This window comes from Mandrillus leucophaeus, unplaced genomic scaffold (genome assembly GCF_000951045.1).
Source record: "Mandrillus leucophaeus isolate KB7577 unplaced genomic scaffold, Mleu.le_1.0 Scaffold1581, whole genome shotgun sequence".
NCBI lineage: Eukaryota > Metazoa > Chordata > Mammalia > Primates > Cercopithecidae > Mandrillus > Mandrillus leucophaeus.
The window spans coordinates 101061-109943 of record NW_012101567.1 but is presented as its reverse complement, the minus strand read 5'-3'; the positions used below and the strand labels follow the sequence as shown (position 1 = coordinate 109943).

The 8883-nt window shown below is 49.6% G+C and overlaps 1 pseudogene; it reads left to right on the top strand.

Moving 5' to 3' along the window:
- The first annotated feature begins 208 nt into the window (after positions 1-208).
- Positions 209-7913, top strand: LOC105536372 (annotated as a pseudogene).
- Positions 7914-8883: the final 970 nt, after the last annotated feature.

Here is an 8883-nt window from a genome sequence, read left to right as displayed (position 1 = left end):
CCCAATCTCTGAGGTTGTTCTAAGTCTGCTCTAAGTGTTACTCATTATCCTTGGATCAGAGGAAGTGCAAGCTGACACTGCCAATGGAAAAAGATGGAAGAGAAGAGCACAAAGTCAATCATACATGCTCATTTCAAGTGTTCACTCATATCTTGTCCATTAGCATTATGTTCATCAAAACAAGTGATTATGGCCAAGCACCAAGTCAATGGAGGTAAAGGAAGCCATGACAATGGTATGAAGATGAGTATATAAATAACTACTACATGGAACTGATGAATTGGAAACAATAATTCACTCTATTACAAGAAGGTAGACATACAAAATTGACTTTTTGTTGGTGGTGCTATCTTGAAGCTTGTATTTTCTTTAGGGAAACTGTTAAGTTAAAAAGTGATTAGAAAATAATATAAGTGAAACATGTAAGATTCTTTTCACACTGGCCTAAAGTAGCATATAAAATCCCACTATTTATTTGCAAGATGTAGAATAGGTATTAGCTGATATTGATACTTTGTGGTTATTGAACACAAGTTAGATATTCATGAAAGCAGAGAAGTGGTAAGTAGCCATAATTAGAAAGAAGGTTGTTGAAAGAGTAGAAGAAGCCATCTAAGACACTATTTTTTATTTTTTACCATATATCTATGAGCCACTGAAATAGAAGAGAAAGGTGCTCTGAATAGAAGAGAAAGAAATAGTCTCTGAAATAGAAGAGAAAGAAAAAGAATAGTCTCTGAAATAGAAGAGGAAGGTGCATCTGTTGAAAAAATATTACAGAAAAGAAACGAAATGAAATCCAATAGTTTTACCTCTACACCCAAAATGGAGGTTAAAAGTTACACTGAAAATAACACTATTGCACAAAAGAAAGCATCCCATCATATCCCGTCGGACACATCAGACGAGGAGGATGTGAGTGTCACCATGGGGACAGGAGAGAAGCTGAGACTCTCGGCACATACGATATTGCCTGGTAGTAAGACACAAGAGGCTTCTAATGCCAAGCAGCAGAAGGACAAATAAAATAAAATGAAAAAGAAGTGAAGGAAAGAAACAAAAGGCAGAGAGGTTCGCTTTGGAAAATGGATCGACAAGTTCTGTTCCTCAGAGTTGGAGAGTGAGTCCTCAAAGAGTAGGGAGGGTGACAGGGACTCCGTGGGGAGCTCCAGCTGCCTCAAGGGGTCCCCACTGGTGCTGAAGGACCCCTCCCTGTTCATCTCCCTGTCCGCTTCCTCCACCTCATCTCAAGGGGGCTCTGCCACCCAGAAGCAGTACCCCAACCACACAGACCAGCACACCAAGCACTGGCAGACAGACAACTGGAAAACCATTTCTCTCCTGGCTTGGTCAGAGGTCAGTTCTTTATCAGACTCCACATGGAAGAGACTGACAAGCGAGTCTGATTATTCCTCTGAGGGCTCCAGTGTGGAATTGCTGAAGCCAGTGAGGAAGAAGCAGGAGCACAGGAAGCTGGGCAGGCTGCAGGGCTCCCTGTCCGAGAAGAGAAGCCCCTTCCTCTCCAGCACAGAGGCACCCTCCTCAAGATGGACAAGAAGGGGAAAGCTGTCAAAAAACATAAAACAAAACAAAAACACAAAAACAAGGAGAAGGGACAGTGTTCTATCAGCCAAGAGCTGAAATTGAAAAGTTTTACATATGAATAAGATGACTACAAGCAAAAGTCAGATAAGGCTATACTTTTAGAGAATGATATTTCTACTGAAAATAAAAGTGTTAAAGCATGATCGAGACCACTTTAAAAAAGAAGCGAAACTTAGCAAAATGAAATCAGGAGAGAAAGAATGGCTCCGTAAAGATGAGATCATAAGGTCTCCAAAGATGAAAAATCACTGAAGAGAATCAAAGACATGAACAAAGACATCAGCAGATCTTTCCAAGAAGAGAAAGACTGTTGGAATAAAACAGAAAAGGAGAAATCTCTGAATGAAAAGTCTTCAAAAGAACAAAAACTGAGACTGTATAAAGAGTAGAGAAAGAAGAAGTCAAAACACCAGCCCTAAAAATTAGAGAAAAAGAATGATTTAAAAGAGGACAGGCCGGGAGCGGTGACTCACGCCTGTAATCCCAGCACTTTGGGAGGCCGAGGTGGGCGGATCATGAGGTCAGGAGATAGAGACCATCCTGGCTAACACGGTGAAACCCCGTCTCTACTTAAAAATAAAAAAAAAAAAAAAAAAAAAAAAAAAAAAAAATAGGCGGGTGTGGTAGCGGGCGCCTGTAGTCCCAGCTACTTGGGAGGCTGAGGCAGGAGAATGGCATGAACCCTGTAGGCGGAGCTTGCAGTGAACCGAGATTGTGCCACTGCACTCCAGCCTGAGCAACAGAGTGAGACTCTGTCTGGAAAAAAAAAAAAAAAAAAAAGGACAACATTTCAAAAGAGAAGGAGACTTTTAAAGAAGATAAAGAAAAACTCAAGAAAAAGTTTATAGGGAAGATTCTGCTTTTGATGAATATTTTAATAAAAATCAGTTTCTGGAGAATAAAGACACCAAATTTAGCCTTTCTGGCAATCAGCAAAATCGGTGGTTTTTTGACTTGTCCAATTCATCCTTTGATTTCAAAGTGGGGGACAGCTAGGACTCTGCAGTGACAGACTACAGGGATTGAAGAATGACTCTGTGGCCAAGTTGATCTTGGAAACAGTGAAAGAGGACAGCCAGGAGAGTAAGCAGGAGAGCAGGGCCCGGAAGAAACAAGACTACAGAGAGCCCGTCTTCCGAAAGGACAGGGACTATTTGGATAAAAACTCTTTGAGAAAAGGCCAGACTGAAAAGCATCAAGTGTCCCCGGTTACCTTTCGGAAAACCACAAGAAGAGGAAAGAAAGTCCACAGAGGCCGGGCGGGACAGAAAGGACACCCTCCAGAGCTCCAAGGAGCGCAGGGACAGCAGGGCCAAGTCAGAGGAGGCACACCGCACACCGGGAAGAGCTGAAGGAGTGTGGTTGCCAGATGGTCTTCAAGGAAAAGTCTGACTGCGACTTTGGGAAGGGCCTGGAGCCGTGGGAACCACACCACCCAGCGTGAGAGAAGAAGGACGGCCTTGATAAGGAAAGGAAGGAGAAAACAAAACCAGAAAAATACAAACAAAAGTCCAGTAACAAGGATAAAAGTAAGAAATCTATCCTCGAAAAATGTCAGAAGGACAAAGAATTTGATAAATGTTTTAAAGAGAAAAAAATACCAAGATACCAAGGAAAAAACATAAAGACACACATGGCAAAGACAAAGAAAGGAAAGCGTTTCTTGACCAAGGGAAAGAGAAAAAGGAGAAGACTTTCCCTGAGATTACCTCAGAAGACTTCTCTGAAAAAACAAAACAAAACAAAAATGACAAGAAAGGCAAGGAGAAAAGCTGGTATGTTGCAGACGTATTCACAGAAGAGAGTGTGGATGACAAAGACGACTACACAGGGAGTGGGTTCAAGATGAGAGAGGTCAGCCACTTGCAGAGGGTGGATGGCCTCCAGGAGGAGGAGGAAGGGCAGGAGGCCCAGGCCTCCGACAGACACAGGAAGTCCTCTTCTGAGGAGCAGCACCCTGAGAGGCAAAAGGACAAGAACCCCAAAGCCAAAAGAAAGGACAGAGGGGCTGCCGACGGGGTGAGAGACAAAAAAGAGAAAGTCCTTGAAAAGCACAAGGAGAAGGACAAAGTACCAGAAAAGTATAAGGACAGCAAGGAAAGAGCTTCAGTGTATTTCACGCAAGATAAGAAAAATAAACAGAAGCTCCCTGAGAAGGCTGAAAAGAAACACTCTGTTGAAAACAAGGCTAAAGGCAAACACAAAGAGAAGTCGGATAAAGAACATTCCAAGGAGAGGACGTCCTTGAGAAGTGCGGACACAGAAAAAAGCCTGATTGAAAAGTTAGAAGAAGAAGCTCTCCATGAGTACAGAGAACACTCCAATGATAAAATCAGTGAGGTCTCCTCTGACAGCTTCATGGACTGAGAGCAGGAGCCAGGGCTGACTGCCTTCCTGGAGGTCTGTCTCAGGCAGCCACCTGCATAGGAGGAGGCCAGGGAGAGCACCTGCCTCCTGGAGAAGCTGAAAGAGAAGGAGAGGCACAGACACTACTCATCCTCATCCTCATATAAGAAGAGCCACTACTGAGAGAGAAAGCCAAGAAAGAAAAGGCTGAGAAGAAAACGAAGGGCAGAGATTACAAGGAGGGCTTGGAAGGACTCTGGCCAGTATGAAAAGGACTTTCTGAGGTGGTTGCTTATGGAGTTTCTTACATGAAAGCTGACATAGAAGATGGGCTAGATAAAACCATTGAATTATTTTCTACTAGAAAGAAAGATAAAAGTGATTAGGAGAGAGAACCTTCCAAGAAAATAGAAAAGGAACTAAAGCCTTATGGATCTAGTACCATCAACATCCTAAAAGAGAAGAATAAGACAGAAACGTAGGGAGAAACTGATAGAGGAGAAGAAGAGGCACCAGAACAGGCATGCAGACTGGTTTCTGAGGCATCACAGGGACCCAGGAGAAGCCCACTGCCAGGGACAAGGACAGCCCTCCCCGCCTGCTCAAAGACAAGTCCAGGGAGGAGGACCCAAGTCTCAGGGAGGCCAAACTGAAGGAGAAATTCAAGGACAGTGCAGAGAAAGAAAAGGGCGACTCTATGAAGATGAGCAACAGGGCATGATAAAGTATCGCAGTTCAAAGACCCAGGCAAGAAAGATGCCAGGCCCAGGGAGAAACTCCTGGGGGAGGTCGACCTGATGATGACCAGCTTAGAGAGGATGTTCTCCCAGAAGGACCTGGAGATCGAGGAGTGCCACAAGGGGCACAAGGAGAAGATGAAGCAGATGGAGAAGCTGAGGCACCAGTCCGGAGATCCCAACCTCAAGGAGAGGGCGAAGCCGGCAGACAACAGGTGGAAGAAGGGTCTGGACATTTCTGCCAAGAAACCACCTGGGCTGGACCCTCCGTTTAAAGACAAAAATCTCAAGGAGTCGACTCCTATTCCACCTGCTGCCAAAAATGAGCTACACCCGGGATCAGGTGCAGACTCCAAAGACTGGCTCGCAGGGCCTCACATGAAAGAGGTCCTGCCTGCGTCTTCCAGGCCTGACTAGAGCCGACCTACTGGCGTGCCCACCCCTACGTCGGTGCTGTCCTGCCCCAGCTACGAGGAGGTGATGCACACGCCCAGGACCCCCTCCTGCAGCGCCGATGACTACACGGACCTTGTGTTCGACTGCGCCGACTCCCAGCACTCCACGTCTGTGCCCACTGCCCCTTCCAGCGCCTGTCCCCCTCCTTTTTTGACAGGTTCTCTGTGACATCAAGTGGGCCTTCGGAAGATGCCAGCCAGGCTCCTGCCAAGACTCTCTCCACAAACATTTACCGGTCGGTTTCTGTCGATATTAGGAGGACTCCCTAGGATGAACTCAGAGTGGAAGACAAGCTCTTCAGGCAACAGAGTGTTCCTGCCGCCTCCAGCTAGGACGCTCCCCTGCCGCACCAGATGGAAGACAGGGCGCCCCTGCCCCTGGTTCCCACGGAGAAATTTGCTTGCTTGTCCTCAGGGTAATATTCCACAGACTATGACCTCCCATCGCCCAAAGTCGGTGCTCTGCCATTGTCACTGTCACCCCATCTACAGAGGGCGTCTTCTCAAGTTTACAAGCAAAACCTTGCCCTTCCCCCAGAGATAAGCTGTTGGTTCCTTCCCTCGAAGGGGCCATTCCCCCGCACCTGGACGCCACCGAGGACCAGCAGGCTATGGCCCCCATCATCCCCCCAGAGCCCAGTTACCTGGAGCCGCTGGACGAGGGTCAGCACCATCATTACAGAGGAGCCTGTCGAGTGGACCCACCCCGCCGAGCAGACCCTTGCTTCTAGTCTGATCGGGAGCGCCTCTGAAAACCCTGTCAGCTGGCCTGTGGGCTCAGACCTCCTGCTGAAGTCTCCACAAAGATTTCCTGAGTCCCCGAAATATTTCTGCTCTGCAGACTCCCTCCACTCTGCAGCCCCAGGGCCTTTCAGCACCTCAGAGGTGCCATACCCGCCCCACTTCCGCCTCTCTCCTGGAACACTCTGCCCATCGCTGAGCCAGGACTGGAGGACGTCAAAGACTGGGCAGAAGCCATCCCCGCCTCCATCTCTACCTCAGAGGCGGCTCCTTAAGCCCCTCCCTCCGGGCTGGAGTCCTTCTTCAGCAACTGCAAGTGACTTCCGGAAGCTCCGCTGGACATGGCCCCTGAGGCTGTGGCTCAGGTGGAGGCTCTGGAACCCCTGGAAAATAGCTTCCTGGACAACAGCCACAGCCTGTCTACCCTCGGCCAGGTGGATCTGGCGCCCTGGGCAGACGCCTTCGCCAGCCCCGAAGACGACCTGGACCTGTGGTCCTTCTCACTGCCGGAGCTTCCCTTGCAGACTAAAGATGTCCCAGATGTTGAAACAGAACCCGTATAAGAAAGTCTTGCTCCTTCAGAAAAGATCTCTCCAGGGGCCCCGTGGTCGTAAACGGTAGGGATCTTCCCGCCTTAGTGGCTGAGGAGCAGCCAGCACTGTCTCCCGACCAGGCCTCCACCCAGCTCCCCACAGAGGAGCCAAAGCTGGATGTGGCTCTAGAAGCTACGGAGGCAGAGTCAGTGCCAGAAAAGAGGGTCTCTGGGGATCTGGACTTCAGCATGGAGCCCACGCCCGTTCCCCCTGAACAGTGCCCACTGGGGAGCGGAGACCAGGGGGTCAAGGCTGAAGCCCCCCACCCCCCGCCGCATCCCTTTGTGCCCCTAACGCCCCCCGCCCTCCATGGACACTGTGGCACAAGCCCAGGCTGTGGACAGAGCTGGCCCCCAGGACAACACTGAGGCCTCCAGTCCTGCCGCCCCAGCCGAAGGCCCTCCGTGCAGCATCCACCGAGAAGCCACAGAACCAGAACCAAAATTCACGGCCGAAGCCCCGAAAGTTCCCAGAGTGGGGGAGAACCCTCAGCACATGACCAGGAACTTGCAGATGCTCGTGAATCAGAGTAAGTAGAGCACACCTCACTCCAATGAGTGTGTCCCAGGCCCGCGGCTCCGACTGGGACTACGCCCAGGCCCAGCATCCGGCAAACGCTGCTTCCAGCGCTCCACCCAGCAACTGAACACGTTCACGCAGCAGACGCCGGAGGTGATCCAGCAGACGCTAGCCACCATCGTGGACGCCATCAAGCTGGACACCATCGAGCCCTACCACAGCAACAGGGCCAACCCCTACTTTGAATTCCTGCAGACCAGGAAGAACATCCAGGAGAAGCTCAAGATTCTGTGCTGCAGCTCGCCACAGGCACCCCAGTGGCACGCTGAATACGTCACCTACGCGGGATCCTATCTCCTGGACAGCAAGTCGCTCAGCAAGCTCCACATCCCGGTGATCGCACCCCCTCCCTCGCTGGCGGAGTCCCTGAAGGAGCTGTTCAGGCAGCAGGAGGCGGTCCGGAGAAAGCTGCCTCTGCAGCACAGCATCGATCAGGAGAAGCTGATGTGTCCTGTGAGCAGGAGATTCTGCAGGTTCATTGCCCGGCAGCCAGGACCATCGCCAACTAGGCAGTGCTATTCAGCACCGGCACGATGCTGCTGGACTCTGAGGTTTAAAACATGCCCCTAGAGAGCCAGGGTGATGAGAACAAGTCAGTGCGCGACTGGCTTAACGCCCACCAGTTCATCTTCTGGCTCCAGGACTTGCACGACAAGTACAACCGCATGAAGACCTGCCTCCTCATGCGGCAGCAGCACGAGGCTGCGGCCCTGAATGCCGTGCAGAGGATGGAGTGGCAGCTGAAAGCGCAGAATTTGGACCCTGTCGGGCACTAGTCCCTGTGCGTGAACAAGGTGCCCTCCTTCTACGTGCCTATGGTCGACGTCAACGACGACTTTATTTTGTTGCCGGTGTGACACCGGGGGATGACCACAGGACGCAGGCGAGGGCTGCATGGCTGCTGCTGAGCCCCAGGGGCCAAGGAGGGAGCGCCATGTCCACCCGGGTGAGTAGAGACCCCGAGAGACACTGCACTAGGCCAAAACATCTCCATGTCTTCCAGACTGCTCCAGACGTTGGGGAGGTGAAACACGTCTCTTGTCCACCAGTTGCCGCGGCGGGGGCAAAGCTCCTTGTGCCAGGCGCACACATGGCAACTTCTGTCTGAAAACGGTGACCTTCGGGCCCTTTTCTCCAACCAACTGCAGAGGCATTTCAGGAGGTGGAGAACGGAGTGGATTTTTTAAAAAAATTTTGCTCTATTCTGATCAACTAAAGAAAATAAAATTAAGGTGTCTATCTCTCACAAACGGTGACCTCCAGGTCAGAGGGGCAGGAGTGCAGTCCCAGACATGGTCCTGTTGCCACAGAGCTGCAACGGCCTCCGACTGGGCTTAGGACCTGGTGCGGAGCAGGGCGTTGGCCATGCCACCTGCCCAGGCAGAGGGACACAGAACCAGGACCCCCGTAGTGTTTTTAATGGAGTCAAATCCACGTGGTTTGTATCTTTTTTCCTTTAATCTTGGGCATTTTGTTTATCTTTCTGAGAACATAACTTGAAACACTACAGAGCCAATAATCATTTACAAAGTGTATCTATAAACGCTGTACAGTTTTATATACCTTCACAATGTACTTTTGCTGCCTTCTAGATAATTTAGTTTGCAACACATTACTGCACAGTTGTAAATAACTTCTGTACTGTAACATTACTTTCAGCTATGTGTAAAGAAATAAATTCATTAGTTTTTTTAAAAGCTAGACATGTGGCAGGAGCCTCTAGCACAGTCTGTAAGATGCTAAACTCCTGGAGGTAACTCATTTGATGTTAGAAATTGTTTAATTTGTATTTTCTCCCGCTTATAACTCAATAGGTAGCTACTGCAA